General features: G+C 38.7%; 1 protein-coding gene and 1 long non-coding RNA gene across 3 annotated transcripts in view; one reads left to right on the top strand and one right to left on the bottom strand.

Moving 5' to 3' along the window:
• The window catches only part of UMAD1 (UBAP1-MVB12-associated (UMA) domain containing 1), a 218,985-nt gene that overhangs the window by 35,366 nt on the left and 167,328 nt on the right, over positions 1-16,291 (bottom strand). The window lies entirely within an intron of this gene.
• LOC131829430 (uncharacterized) overlaps positions 1-16,291 on the top strand; it is a 186,932-nt gene that overhangs the window by 126,376 nt on the left and 44,265 nt on the right. For both annotated transcript variants that reach the window (XR_009352850.1, XR_009352849.1), the window contains exon 3: positions 22-193. This is a non-coding gene — a long non-coding RNA (uncharacterized LOC131829430). The remainder of the gene's footprint in view (positions 1-21; positions 194-16,291) is intronic.

The following is a 16,291-nucleotide window of genomic DNA, read 5'->3' as shown; positions in this document are numbered from 1 at the left end:
ATTTATTTATTTATTTGACAGAGAGAGAGAGAGACATCAAGAGAGGGAACAGTGGGAGAGGAAGAAACAGGCTTCCCACTGAGCAGGGAGCCCAACGTGGGGCTTGATGCCAGGACCCTGAGATCATGACCTGAGCCGAAGGCAGATGCTTAACTGACTGAACCACCCAGGTGCCCCCACTCAGTTTATTCTTGTAAGTAAACCTCAATTTTAGACTTACATAATTGTGTATGTATATGTGCTGGGGGAAACTCCCTGAGTTTGAGTTCGGGGGGAAAGAAGGGTTTTGGGGGGTTATAGAATGGATATCACTGCGGCTGGGACAAGTAATGTCAATTTAGGATATTGTAGAAGTAGAATTGTAACCTAGGTCAGTCTGGCTCCAGAGCCAGAACTTTTTTTTCTAGATGAAAAGGATTTTTATCTATCAACCATAAGGTGGTAAGGAATCCCATTACAGAAAAGACAGCAACGCTTTTTACTAAGTCTTCCTTTCTCTAGGCTCGTAAGGTTAGCTCCAGCCTCCTACTTGCATATTCATGATAGGTTTGATTTCAAATGTATGGCTCAATAAAATGTTGGATGATATTAAATACCACAAGTATAGGCAGTGCACTTAATCTTCTTTCATTTACTTTCAATGTATTAAAACAAGAATCATAGTCTCCACTTCCAGTCTCTGCAGCGGCTGATTAAAAGAAATAGGGGTTTACATAAAGATCTAGAAGCAATCAGAAGAAAAGTATGCTAAGTTCTAAAGATCTTTCACTTTAAAATTAGGTTTACCATTCCTAACAGAAGAATTTGCCAGTCTTTAATAATCATTTTAGTCCTAGAACCACCCAAGGAGCAACTGATTGGACCAAGAAAGAAGTTCATCTTGGCAGTGAATCTTGAGAACAGACAAGTGTGGGCCCTGAGAGAGACATCTGCATGCCAAAGCAATTGGCCTTTCACAAACTTTGTAGTCAAGTGCTCAACTTTAAAAACAGGGGGCTTAAAATGGCATTCTGTGTTTTTCTTAAAGTGGCAAGAATACTTCAGTTTCTGCAAAGTAGATTCACATAAAAAAATTTTTAAATATGTGCATCCAGACTGCTGTTTGAAGGGCTGGCTGCATGTCATGGACCAGCTTAAACAGAATCATATATAAGAAATGGGAGAGTCTCCACCTGGCAGGTTATGTATGGCCCATGGTGTTTCTCTTCAATGTCATAGGACGAAGTATTTAAGGTTTTCTGCTTTTTTCTTTTTTAAAGAAACAGAGAGAGTGCACAAACAGGGGGAGCAGCAGGCAAAAGGAAAGGGAGAAGGAGGCTCCCTGCTCAGCAGAGAGCCTGATGTGGGGCTCGATCCCAGAACCCTAGGGTCATGACCTGAGCCAAAAGCATATGCCTAACTGATCGAGCCACCCGAGGCCCTAAGGTTTTTAAACTATTCCCCACAGTATGAAAGCTCTGGGAAGTCATGGACCATGTCTATCTTGTTCATAATTACACTCTCTCTCTCTCCATTCCTGAGAAGCATGCCTTGCATACAACAGGTGCTTAGGAAATATTTGTTGAAATATTTGGTGGAAAAAAGAATTTTCTCAGGAGGGACTAAAAGAAAATGGACCTCCAGCAACCAAGATTTCTGAAGATATGTATTGAGTAAGAGATGTACTCTTTTGTCCCTCCTCCATTAATAACTCTCTTCAGATAGTGAACTTTTTTCTCAGTGAAACAGTCACACAACAGCAGTCCAAAAAAAAAAAAAAAGGCAACTTCCTTTATCTTGCTATAGTCTACTCAACACCACCAGGGAAATGCCCACAAGTTATCAGAAAATAGAATACAATTTTTTAAAAACCTGAATAAATTTTTCATCACAGTAAAAAGCTTTAAAATCTTAAGTTCTTTAAGTTCTGGTAATGCCAAATCAAGTTTTAAACCAAGTTTAAACTAGGTCTCAGTGATGCTTACCAAAATGAGTTAAGGTCCACCTTTTAGATTGGAAATAGCGCAATGGCAATAACAAAATGAAATGGCCACAAAAAACATTACATGCAGCAATTTCTAGTTTACAAGGTGTTTCCACATCCATAACCTCTTTTGCTTTAAATAACATTCCTGAGAAGAAGGCAGAGGGGGGGGCGGAGAGAAAGAGTATGTTATCCTCATTTTACAGAGGCAGAACTGGAGTGTGTAGAGCTAAGTCACTCAGTATCATGCAAGTAGGAAGGGAATAATTGGGAATTTCAAGTGTGAAATAAGGACAGAAACACAGCTGAAGGTATTTAAAAGACGACTGGTTTATAAAACATAAACTTTTGTTTAGTTGTCTGTCTTTGCTTACCTAACAGAGACACTGTACAGAAATTACATTCTTTACTGTAAAGTATCATTATCCAGACTTGCCATCATTATTTTTACATAGGGCAGTGGAGAAAAGTGTATGCCTTCCTGTATCAGATGATAGGATTTTAAATTAGCTCTTTTATTCATTTATAATACAAGCTGACGGGAACTATTATGGTAGGACAGATAGGACTGGGAATAAAGCATAGGAGCCTAGGTCTCTTTATAGCCAACTAAAATTTGGTTGGATACAAAGAGATATGTATCTCATTCTTCTTCAAACTAGAATAGAATGAAGCTGGAATGTTCCAGATGGGAATATTTCCCAATTCTTTCTTTGACATTATCTTTTCTAAGATGTTCGCCTGCCAGCTTTCTCAGTGATTCAGTGAATCTATGTGAAAACAAGCTTTTGTATGAAATAACACCGAAATAAGATTAAGTCACATTTGCAGTTTGTACCTGGTAGAATTTCGTGCATTCTTTAGTGAGACCACATCTTGAGAGTCACTTTAGTGTCTCCAAGTATCCATTAGCTTTAAATAGTACTGTTTATTCTGATTAATCCACTTCCTTTTGTGTGGGAGGAGGCAAGAATGTAAAAGAGACAAGGTAATTTGAAAACATAAAGTGTTAGAGTGTTACATGTTTAATGTCTGCCTCTGCTCCCCATTCCCAGCCCTGCCACAGGAATGCTGAGACACAACTAAAAGGCTTTTAAAAAGTTCTCAGCAATTGCCTAGCCTTCAGATTTGACAAGAGAGAATGAGTCTGTTAGGTGATCCTTGGGCTCCTCAGGGCAGAGAGTTGCCCCCAACTCCTGAGCAGCAGGCCACTGATGCCAGCAGACTGCCACCTCAGGCAGTGACAGGCTAGAGCTCCTCCTGGTTTCAAGTATTACTCTGGAAGGTCCGTGAAGAATGCTGCCAATTGCTAGGGTTTGTTTTTTTGTTTTTGTTTTTGTTTTTTCTTTCCATACTCCATTAGGAACCCTCCTTGATAATATCTAAAACTAGTGGGTTTTAGCCGTTGTAAGGACCCTTTGAGAAATTAATAAAAGAACTGGATGCTTTTCCCAGGATAATGCTCCTGATGTAGCCACTGTCAATAATCATGAGGGTAAAATAAATGCTACTATTGATTGAGGGCATACATCGTATGCAATGACTTAAGCTAAGTGGCTTTCAAGGACAGATGGATCCTCTGAATCATCCCTCCTGCCTTCCAATACTCCCAACTCACCATACTTTTCTCCACCATGTCTCTTAAGATCATTCTCAGTAATGCCAACCTAGGATGCACATTATAATCACATAGGAATTCTTCAAAATAGAAATTCCCCAGAAATCTCACACAAAGATCTGGATTTAATTGGTCTGGGGTAGAGTTAGCATAGATATTCTTTGAAAGCTCCTCAGAATATGTGCAGACAGGGTTGTAAACCATGAACAAACAACCCACCCAACACTCCAGCCTTTCAGCTCCATGTACCCCCCACCTCAAATCCTCCTGTTCGAGCCACAACTGCTATGTACTTCCATAGTCATCTTGAACCTTGAGATTAATAATAAAAATCCTAACTCCAGAACTCTGTTTACCTCATGACAGATAATGACCACCATCCTCTAACACTCTACCTCTCATATTCTAGAAGTTGCACTCTGGTAATTCAAGTGACTCCACAAAAATGGCAAATCCATGTTTTCAATGTCCAGAACATTCTCATGTCTTTTCCTTATCCATCCAGCTTGGACTGTGTGTTTGATTACTTAACTAGCTCACTTGCATACACCTTCAAGTCCACTGTCATGTTTGTTCGTATCTGGTTTTCATCTAGTAAAATCTCAACCCCAGTTAAACCCAGTTTTATAACAACTGCAAATCGGCATGCACTTGGGCAGCTAGATGTGGACTGGAGGAAAGCACAGAATCATGCTGACTAGTTTCATTTTAAATTTATGGCTCAAAATCTCTAGAGACCATCTTCAACTTCCCACCAAAAATCTAACAACCTACTGCACTATATACTCTCCTACAATCACCATTAACCTCGAGGAACTGTCCTGAAGGCCAAACCATTCATTTGTGCACTGCATCACTTCTCAAGAACTCTGTTCTCCAAACCACCCTTTCTTTCTCATTAGGACTTCTCACTTCTCTACTAGTTCCCTTATATCAGCATCCAATATGGTACAACATCTATGAAAAAAAACTTAGTATTCATTTCTCCCTCCTATTGCTCTGTTCTGCCAAAATCTCTCCATTTTCCCCACCAGTGGCAACCACCAGTCTATTCTTTGTTTCTAGGAGTTCAGTTTTTTTTAGATTCCACATATAAGATCATACCTTATTTGTCATTTTCTGACTTACTTCATTTAATATTAATGCCCTCAAGTTTCATCCATGTTGTCGCAAGTGGCAGGATTTCCTTCTATTTTATGGCTGAGTAATAATCCTTGTATCTACTGATCTGTATATGGACAGAGCTAACTACTGATGTATACAGCTATACGGTCAACTAATATAGACAGGCAGATATATAGATAGATCTACTGACATATCTACTGATACACATGTCATATCTAGATTGATCTATCTAGAATATAAACCTTATAAGAAAGGATCATGGTTGTCTTGTTCATGCCTATATTGCTAGAAGTTCAAAAATGTGTTATATCAGTGGATTAATGAATGACCAGAAATCACGAAGATTAAAAATAAAAAGGCAAACAAAAAGGCAGGATTATAATATAATGTCATATAAAAAGTAACAGCAAAATATTTTTAAAAATACAGAGAAGCTATTTTGTTGATAAACAACAGAACCCATAATGAAATTTAAAAGTCACAAATACTGTTACATCAAAAAAACAGGGCCAACATATACAAAAGAAAACAAAAAGAGAAATACAGATAGATACAGAATTACAAAGGATGATGAGTACCTGATATACTTCTAATAATCTCTAATAGATTAGGTAGATAAGACATAAATAAGAACAAATTATTTGAATAACTTACCTCTTTGATATGTGTTTATTATGCACATAAAAAACTTTTTACTCACAAAGTCTTTTCCCAGTAAACATTATTTAGTCAAAATAATAATCACTAAAAAGTGCTTACTAGACAATTCCATGGGGGGGGTAGCTTTTGACAAACTTTCTTCCCCAAAAGCTATTAGAAAATAATTCATGGAACAGAGATAAAAATTTGGACTAGAAAAATTTTTCTGATCTATCTGAATTTATAAGTATCTGGAAACCATAACTAAGACTGATATACTGTTTTTGTAAATGTCAGATTTATCTAACCCTTCTAAGTAATACCGTGTCAAACAGGCAAGTAAATTGCAGTAAGCTCAAGTCTGAACGAGTGAACAGAAAAACGGAAGACTGTGCTTTCTGAAGGCACTAGTGCAGTATGGGGTTCTATAGCCCCACAGGTTAAATAATGATACATTTTCTGCATAAAAACTTTGTTACATTTGATTTCAGTTGAAATCAGTTGCTGTGTGCAACTCTATGTGCTTTGCCTTGAGAAATGAAAGGAAAATAGTGAAGGAAACATTATTGAGCAAATACGTGTTGTTCTGATATATAATTGCGTTTAATAATCAGTGCCTAAAAGTGTGGCTGTTTTCATTCACAACAAACATTTTCTGAATACCTTCACTATGCTGGGCATTGTTATAAGCACTGAGAAGGACATATAATAAAATTAGGTGAAATATATTGTATCATCATAGGTGGTGATAAGTACTACGGAGAAAAGTAAAGCTCAAAGGAGGTATGGAGCACGGGCAGTTACAGTTCGATTAGAAGATAACTGAACAAACACTTGCAGGAGATGTGGGTGGGTAATCCAGGCCAGGACAACCACTGCAAAGGCTGAGGCAGGAGTTTGAACAACCGGAGGCAGTGAGGCTGGAAGGAAATGGTAGGAAAAGAAGCCACGCAGAGACCAGAGATATGGTCAAAGGCTTTTTGGCTTGTACTGGAACGCCATGTGCCTTAAGTTTGAAAAGAATCACAATGTCCTTTATGTAGCTGAGAACAGAAGGCTGAGCAACAAGGATGGAAGGAGGGAGCTGAGAAGCTACTACAATAATTCAGATAGGAGATAATGTTTGCTTGAACCAAGGCCGCAGTGAAGGGGGCAAGAAGTGATGGATTTTGGATGTATCCGAAGGTAGAGCCAATCGAATTTGCTGGTAGATTAGTACAGGTACAAGAGAGAGCAGGAGTCGGCAGAGCTCCAGAGATTCAGCCTGAGCAACCAGAAGGATAATGTTTCTTTATTTGCATTTTATACAGAAGGTAGCTAGTTATTATTCCAAAGCTCAGAATCTTTCCACAATGTCCCTTTACTTGAGGAAAAAGGCAACTAAAATTATGTACATAGAGCATCCTCCATATGGATTACAGACTTTTCATTTTACCAATGAAGGCTGGGAAGACTTTTTTCCCCCCCTCAATAATTGGTAATATCTCCCTGAATCATGAGATTTATTGTTCAATGACATGGGGAAGACTGAAAAGGCTGGAAAGAAGTTAGGAAATTTATGGATGACAGAATTATATGAGGTTATCTAGGGGTTTTAGGGATACCTGGCTAGATCTCCACATTCTTGCGGCTGATGGCATGATAAATTACCCATAGAACCTCCTTAGGAGCCAGTGTTTGACAGAATGAGATGGGGAACAGACTTTCCTGAGATTAGATATGAGAATGCTATTTTGCCCTGGCTTCTTTATTTCAAATGTTTTAAATAGAAACTTGAAAAAGTAGCCACCAGGATTCTAGCTACTTTTCAGTGACTAAAAATATTTTTAAAGCAGATACACAGAGTTGTGTTTTGGACATGTTGCCTATATATAAGCTCTCCAGTTAGTTTTTCATAGTATAAAGGTTAATAGGCTCCAAGATATATATTTGTTTAATTTCTTCAAGCTTTCTGTTTATAGTCTCATTTGGCATGGTATGAAGGTGCCCCAGCAATGCAAGCTGATTCTGCTATTGTTGAGATAAAATATAATTCTTGTTTACTATTCTTATTGGAAATATTACATGGGATATCTAGAATTAATCTTCTTCTATCCTGCTATCTTTGTCTGTTTGTATCAACATGCCACAGTGTGGCAATTCCCGAGTTAGTGCTCTTAAATCTGGCCTCCTCCTGACATCTTGATTTCCGTGAAAGGTACTTCCCCTTTCTTCTGAGGTATCTTGACCCAGCTTCTTCCTGTCCTTCACCTCCACGTTGGGACAGTTGCCAATATCAAGAAATACTAACTCTGCTGTATGCCTCATGTATCTAACAACTTCCTTTTTCCCTCCTAATGCTAACAGCGCAGAGATGACTCTGGTCTTAATTCTGGCAACATGCCTGAGTGCATCTCGTGTCCTCTAGTCTGGCCCACTGCACTTCATCTGGCATGCGGGGCCTGCTTCATTTTAAAGACCAGCACTGGACATATCACTCTAACAAAACCGTAGAGTTGCTTCAGTTGGACAGCTGAACTAAATATAGATGTTTCTTTCTCCCTTTAAGGTCCTCCCTGCCCAGTGTGGCCCCAAGCTACCTCTCCAGTCTTAACACCTACCACTTCCTTCACAGGGTCCCTGCAACTCGAGCAAAACCAATCACTCTTCCCTGAACCTGCCTCTGTTTTAGCAGCTTGGTGCTTCTGCTCACACAAAAACATTCCCTCTTGTCTATCCAACTTTCCCTTTTGTCTACCAACAAACTAACCAGTTCTTCAGTCCTATATCCAATGCAGCTTCGGAGAAACTTCTGATGCCCAGATAAGGGTGATCCCCACCTCCACTGAACACCCTACCCCTGCGCTTTTTTCGTACAACACTAATTGCAGTCTGCTGGCCGGACCACCTTTCTTACCGTCCACACTTTATATTAAGCTCCTAGAAGGTGACAAGTGGGCTTTGCTCATCTCTGAATCCCCATGTTGGTAGGATGGTGCAAATTCAAGTTCAAGAATTATCAGTGACAAGAAGTGTTAAAAAGTAGACATTTTAAAATAAGCTGTTTAAAACTTATTAAAAGCCATGAATATCTCCCTTTCACTTAATAGGATAGCCACAGATAAAACAGTATATTCCTGGTCTCTTCAGTATTCTTTCTACTATTCTGTATAAATAGAACTTACATTATAGTGATTAAAAGTCCCTTGTAAAATGGTGTCACAAAGCCATATCTGGAGAGAGAGGATCAGTACTAATCTGTTCCTTACTGGCTATTTAATGAGTAAGGGGGAATATGAGAGGATAAGTTTGGATTAGAGACAGAAGGGAAATGGAGTTTTCAAGAGAGAAAAAAGTTACAAAAGAAAAACCTGTTTCACAAAATGCAGTCTGTGGAAAATCTTTCAGCTGAATGTCAAGATTAAGAAAAATCAATAAAACCTTTGAAACCAGAACTACATGAAAGGGTTTTTAGGCTTGATGGCAAAATACAATGCTATGGCTTCACAAAATCAAATCTTTCTCCAGTAACTGCAAAAGCAATTCTTCAATATTCAAGGAGCCTCCGTGGCCTCAAAATAAGCGCAGCACAAATTGCTTATTACACACATAGGGACAGTCAAGATTCAAAGGGCCAGCATTTTCAAAAGGACTTTTTACCAAGGCTGTAATTAGTTTTTCTGGCAAAAACTGCATACACGTCTAATTGCACACACAATTGACTAATTGTATCTTCAAAATAAAGGGTAAAGGGTTAATTGTATCCACATCTGGCCACAAAGAAAGAGGTTGTCCTTTGAAAATATGACACTACACTTAGATGAAAATTTGCATTAAACAACCGTCCCTATTACTACTAATAATTATAATAATACCACATGCTTACAAATTAATACCTTTCATCATGATCCTGAAAACACTTTACAAACATTAATTAATCTCACAATACTTCTATGAGGTATGAAAAGGCGATTATCTCAACAGTGTCAATGAAGAAATACAGGAAAGTTAGGTAATTGTCAAAAAGCCACAAAAGGAATTGGAGCTCCTAGCCCCTGGCACTGAATATAGGCCCAGGTCACCAGAGAGGTTCTAAGGGGAGTCTGGTTCAGATAATCAGTAAAAATGAGGCTAAAACCAATGCAGAACTAAGTAATCAAGTTTCAGAATGGTGAAAAGTGACCTGTGATTTAGAGACTACTTTGACTTCTTATACTAAGAAGAACACAGAAAGCATCAAGAATGGAGCTAACAAAAGGCATCCATATCAGTAAGGTGAGGTTAAACTTACCACTACTTCCAGATGACATGATACCTATACATAGAAAACCCTAAAGACTCCACCCAAAAACTGTTAGAAATAATGAATGAGTTTAGTAAAGTTGCAGGATACAAAATTAATACACAGAAATCAGCTGCATTTTCTATGCTAATAACAAAATAGCAGAAAGAAAAATAAAGAAAACAAGTCCATTTATAGTTGCACCAAAACAATAAACTACCTAGGAGTAACTTAACCAAGGAAGTGAAAGACCTATACTCTGAAAACTATTAAACACTGATTAAAGAAACTGAAGATGACACCAACAAATGGAAAAAAAAAAATCCCATGCCCATGCAGTGGAAGAATTAATACTGTTAAATTATAGAAGAATTAATATTGTTAAAATGTCCATACTACCCAAAGCAAAATACAGAGTCAATGCACTCCCTATCAAAACACCAACAGCATTTTTCATAACCAGGACAAAGAATCCTAAAATTTGTATGGAACCACAGACAACCTCAAATAGTCAAAGCAATCTTGAGAAAGAAGAACCAGGCTGGAGGCATCTCCATCTCAGATTTCAAGTAATACTGCAAGGCTGTAGTAATCAAAGTAGTATGATACTGGCACAAAAACAGACACACAGATCAATAGAACAGAATAGAGAACCCAGAAATAAAACCCACACTTAGATGACCAATTAATCTAGGACAAAGAAGGCAAGAATATACAATGGGGAAAAGATAGTCTCTTCAATAAATGGTGCTGGGGAAACTGGACCACTTTTTTATACCACATGCAAAAATAAACCCAGAGTGTATTAAAGACCTACAAGTAACACCTGAAACCATAAAACTCCTTGAAGAAAACATAGACAGTAATTTCTTTGACATCGACTATAGTAATATTTTTCTAGCTATGTAACCTTACGCAAGGGAAACAAAAGCAAAAATAAACTATTGGGAGAGTATCAAAAAGCTTTTGCACAGTGAAGGAAACCATCAATAAAACAAAGAGATAACCTACTGAAGGGGAGAAGATATTTGCAAAAGATCTATCCAATAAGGGATTAATAACTAAAATATATAAAGAACCTCTACAACTCAATACCAAAAAAAAAAATACTCTAATTTAAAAAAATGGGAAGGGGAGCACCTGGCTGGGTCAATTAGTAGAGCACAGTACTCTTGATCTTAGAGTCATGAGTTCAAGCCACACATTAGGCTTAGAGATTACTTTAAAAAAAAAATTGGGTGGAGGACCTGAATAGACATTTTTCCAAAGAAGACACACAGATGGACTAGAGACACATGAAAAGATACAATATTACTAATTATCAGGGAAATGCAAATCAAAACCACAATGAGATTATGACCTTATGCCTATCAGAATAGTTGTAATAAACAAAAGACAAGAAATAGGGTGCCTGGGTGGTTCAGTCAGTTAAGCACCCAACTCTTGATTTCAGCTCAGGCCATGATCGCAGGGTTTTGAGATCGAGTCCCACACTGGACTCCATGCTCAGTGGGGAGTATGCTTCTCTCCCTCTGACCCTTTCCCCACTTGTGCCCATTCTCCCTCTCTCTAAAATAAATAAATATTTTTTTTAAAAAAAAGTGTTGGCAAGGATGTGGAGAAAGGTGAACTGTTGATGGGAAAGTAAATCAGTGCAGCCATTATGGAAAACAGCATGGGGGTTCCTCAAAAAATTAAAAATGGATATCCCATATAATCCAGTAAGTCCAATACAGGGTATTTACGCAATGAAAACAAAAACACTCATTTGAAACGATATATGCACCTCTATGTTTATTTCAACATTATTTACAACAGTCAAGTTAGGGAAGCAGTCCAAGCATCCAATGATGGATGAATGGATAAAGATGTGGTATCTATGTACAATGGAATATTACTCAGCTATAAAGCAGAATGGGCTCTTGCCCTATATGCCAACAGACAGACCTAGAGGGTATTATGCTACGTGAAAGAAGTCAGACAGAAGACAAATACTGCTTAATTGTACTTATATGTGGAATCTGAACAACAAAACAAAAAGCAGAAACAGGTCCAAAAACACAGAGAACAAAGTGATGGTTGACAGAGGGAGGGGAAATACAGGCTTCTAGTTGTGGAATGAGTAAGTCACAAGAATAAAAGGTACAGCATAGGGAAAGTGGTGAACTGTAGGCAGTAGTGCTGTCCGGTGACAGACGGTGGCTGTGCTGGTGGTGAGCATGGTGAAACATACAAACTGAATCTTAATAACTTAGTAATCACTACACTGTCCCCCTGAAACTAATGTAATGTGTCAACTGTGCTTCAATTTAAAAAAATGGAATGAACAAGTAGAACTTTGTTCCTTGGTTTGATTTTATGACCAAATAGGACAGATAATAAAAGGGTATATAGAATCACAGAATGCACCTCCAATGAATGGAACTTTCAAAAATATGTAAGAGAAATTTTTGCAAAGGACGGTGTGACTGTAGGAGCTTCAGAGGACACGCTGGACATAAAGACATGCGGTGAGGGACTACAAAGGTCAAAGTAACGTTACCTTACTTCTAACCATTGTGAACCTGATTACTCATCTGGAGCACCCAATTTACACTAGCCTGGAATATCTAACTTAATACAAATATAAACAATACAAATAAACTTCCTTATAAATGCATATCATTAGTATTTCTGTAAACTTCATATCTTCTTTAAGAAATGAGAGAGATAGGAGGGCTCAGTTTTAACCATATACTATACATTTTAAGAACTGGTTACTTTCTACAATTAAAAAAATCTTGTAGCCACCTCAGAAAATTGATGAGAAATTCTCTATGCAGATACGTATAAAGATGTAGAGATAAAAATATGCTCCAATTCATCTCACTTACCTGGGAGGACACAAAGATGAGCAAGACACAGTTCCTGCTTTCCTAGACATATGGTCTGTGGATTTATTTATATTTACTTGGGCCCTAGTATATCTCTTCCTACAAAGGTTTTGAGGCAATATCCGACAGAGGAATAAAACACCAAAATAAATAGGGACAAGGAAAAGAGAAACAAAACATGCTAAAAGGAAGATTCTGTATGACTTATTTTTCTATTTCAAAATTGGTCCAAAGTTACCAGGCACCCAGAGCAAAAGAAAAAAAAAAGATATGTGAGTTAGAAAGAAAAGAAGGAAGGGTGAGAGAGAAAGAGACAGAGAGAGGGGTAGGATAAAAGAGGAGAAAAGGACACTAGCCCATATAACTAAATACTTAAAAATGCCTTATAGAAGTAAAGATCAATATAGTGTGGGAGTGCCTAAAACAAGAGACCTGACTTCCGACAGGGAAAACAGGGAAAACAAGTTATATCCTGAACTGGGCTTGAAGGTCAGGGCTGAGCTCCAAAGCAGCTGCTGTAGGAAGGGCATGCCACCCAATGCCCAGCAAGCAGAGAGAGCCGTGCAAGCAGAAGGCATGTCTGGGAACTGGAATTAAGAGTCTAGCTTCGAGTGCGAGATAGAACACAGTCCCAGAGGGGCCCAGCAACAGCCACAGGGCCCACAGGCTAATAATGCCAGGCTGAGCTTTGTCCATTTCTCTTAAGTAACAGGTGACGCTAGATTTTTGACACTGGCGGGGGTGGGGGTAGGTGTGAGGGGAAGTGGGTGGGTGGTAGGGAGAGGCAAGAATACAACCTTTTTCTTTCTTTTTCCCTTAAGTATAAAATTCTGACATCATGTCAGGAATAGGCCAGAAAGGCCTAGAGGAAGTCAAGAGGAAGAAAGATCTCAGGAGGCTCTGTAATAAATCAGATGAGGGATGATAAGGGTCTGCTCTCTGGTCCTGGCATGGGAGAGGTAAAGGAGAGGACAAACAAGAGACTCTCTGACAGGACTTAGTGAATAATTAAATGTGAGGAAAAGGATGAGTCGTCCAGGACTTGAGCCCTTAAATCCTGCCTGACCAAGGACATCCAGGAGACTGCATCTTCTTCTTATGTTTTATCAGGACTAGTGTCAAACAAATTAACATATCCCTTTATGTCACAAATATTTTTTGTCACTGAAAAGTATACAGAATTTATTTTCAAAATGATAACAGGTTATTAAATGTATCCTTCTTTAAAATAAAAATGGGGGGCGCCTGGGTGGCTCAGTGGGTTGAGCCGCTGCCTTCGGCTCAGGTCATGATCTCAGGGTCCTGGGATCGAGTCCCGCGTCGGGCTCTCTGCTCAGCAGGGAGCCTGTTTCCTCCTCCTCTCTCTCTCTGCCTGCCTCTCTACCTACTTGTGATCTCTCTCCGTCAAATAAATAAATAAAATCTTTAAAAAAAAAATAAATAAAATAAAATAAAAATGGGATGTGCTACTTCAGCCAGCCCCATGATGTGAAACTGAAAGCTCCGTAGTATATTTCTAGTTCAGACTTCAGCATTTGTCCTTTTCTGTTCATTTACATTTATAAAAAGTAAAATGAGCTTTTGTTCCCCCCAGAGATTTAAATGATGTGGCACTCTCTGAGTATATTTGTATGCCTCTCCCACGTCACCAGGGATAATGCAAAACTATGATCAATGCAGATGTTTAAAAATTACTTGAATGAATAAATTTAAAATTTGAAGTCAAATAGAAATCACCTATTCCCTAAACCTGTAGCCACTTTTTACTGATAGTATTAGACTACCTGTTAAAGGGAGGTATGTAAAATGATGGCTGCTGTTCATTATGAGATAATCGAAAAATTTCATCAGCAATAATCTAATTCCTAAATAGTCTACCCTTATCACCAAAATTGTTATGAAAAATTGCTAGCTGCTATATCTAATTCTTAGCTAGTGCTAAGAATTGCTATAGATAGAACAAGATGTTTGGTAGATACTCAATGCACTTACAATGTTTCCTTTGAAAGTAACATGACTATATGATCATTATATAATTAGAAATTTTACCCTTTATAATGATGTTCCATCTTTGTATTGTGGAGAAAAACCACTGACTTTTTAAAATCTATTTACTATTATTAGTCAGTGACCTCCTGATTCCATACAAAATAGAGGTCAAATTTCGAGATTTGGACTTTAAAGGCCTAGATGATCTGGGTCAACTGATTTCGAGTCATAATTCCTTTTAACCTGGTGGTGATTCCTGAAGAATGAGGGTTTGTACCACTGGTTATGTAGGTGCTGAAGACAAGGGTCACTGGGAAGCTGGGTTTCAGGAAGGCTTCATGGGCAAGAAGGCAGGCAGGATAGCGAGTGAGACAGGTCAGGGGCTATCTCCTTTCTTTTCTGGATCAAAGGCTTTAGTGGCAGTCCCTCAACCCTAGCACGTGCAGGCATGTGAGTGTACACACAGAAGTTGGCTGGTTTGGGGTCCCTGGGGATTGGCCTAGCTGCAGATAGCTCTGAACGAGTGGCCATGGAAGCCTGAGGCAGATCTGTAGCTCACAACTGTGATTCACTGACTCAGCAGCTAAGTGTTTGTACTGAGTCTAATACATCCGAATTCCAGTTTGAGCCACATATTAGCTAAATGACCTGGGGCTCCTGGCTGGCTCAGTGGGTAGAACATGTGACTTTTGATTGCAGGGAGGTAAGTTCAAGACCGACATTGGACATGGAGCCTACTTTAAAAAAAAAAATTGTAAAAACAATTTGTAAGTTAAAAAAAATTAATTTAAGAATAAAAAAATAATTGCATCTTAAAGGAAATTCTACTATAATATTAACTAAAATAAGCAAACTTAGTTCTGAATATTTTTTACTTGAACGATCCCATAAAGATAAAAGATAACAGATTATTTGCCCTAATTCCGCTACTACTTCTGTATCAGTGGGCCCTGCTCTTCCCTTTTCCCCTTTCCCCTCTTCCCTTCCAAATGAGAGAGCAAAAGCAGGGGGAGTTGCAGAGGGAAAGGGAGGAGGGAGTCTAATGCTAGGCTCAATCCCAGGACCCTGAGATCATGACCTGAACCAAAGGCAGACCCTTACTGACTGACTAAACTACCCAGGCACTCCATCCCTTTCTTTTCTTTCTTTCTTTCCTTTCTTCCTTCCTTTCTTTCTTTTAGATTTATTTATTTGACAGAGACAGTACAAACAGTACACAGCAAGAGAGGAAACACAAGCATTGGGAGTGGGGGAGAGAGAAGTATGCCTCCCGCCAAGCAGAAAGCCAGATGTGGGGTTCAATCCCAAGACTGGGATTATGGCAGTAAGCAGACACTTAATGACTGAGCCACCCAGGCACCCCACCCCATCCGTTTCTTAATTAGAGGTATGTATCATGGCAAGGTACCTAGCTAACAACATTTCCCAACCATCCTTACTGGTAAAAGTAGTCAAGTGAAAGCTGTTGAATTGGGCTTTTGGAAAAGCTATTTAAGTGGGGCTTGATTTTGCCTCAGTCCCCTCCTTCTATGCTTGGAGATGCAGCAGCCACCTTGTAATCAAGAGGTACCCTAGTGTATGGAAGTCACATATTAAAGGTGGTGGAGCAGAAAGACAGAATTCTTAAGACAGGGAGGGATGGTCTCATGGAGCCATTATACTAGCCTTGATTACAGAACTCAAGACATTTTTAGATGAAAAAACAAATCAAACCCTGATTTGTGTTAAGCCACCAGTTTAGGACTGTCCATTTTACTGACAATCAAATGCAATTCCTGACTCATTCATGTATATACACATTACAGGCAGCACTTGGCTAATTC

The sequence above is a fragment of the Mustela lutreola genome, chromosome 4, assembly GCF_030435805.1.
Source record: "Mustela lutreola isolate mMusLut2 chromosome 4, mMusLut2.pri, whole genome shotgun sequence".
Taxonomy (NCBI): Eukaryota; Metazoa; Chordata; class Mammalia; order Carnivora; family Mustelidae; genus Mustela; species Mustela lutreola.
The sequence above is the reverse complement of the archived record's forward strand: the minus strand, read 5'-3'. Positions and strand labels throughout refer to the sequence as shown.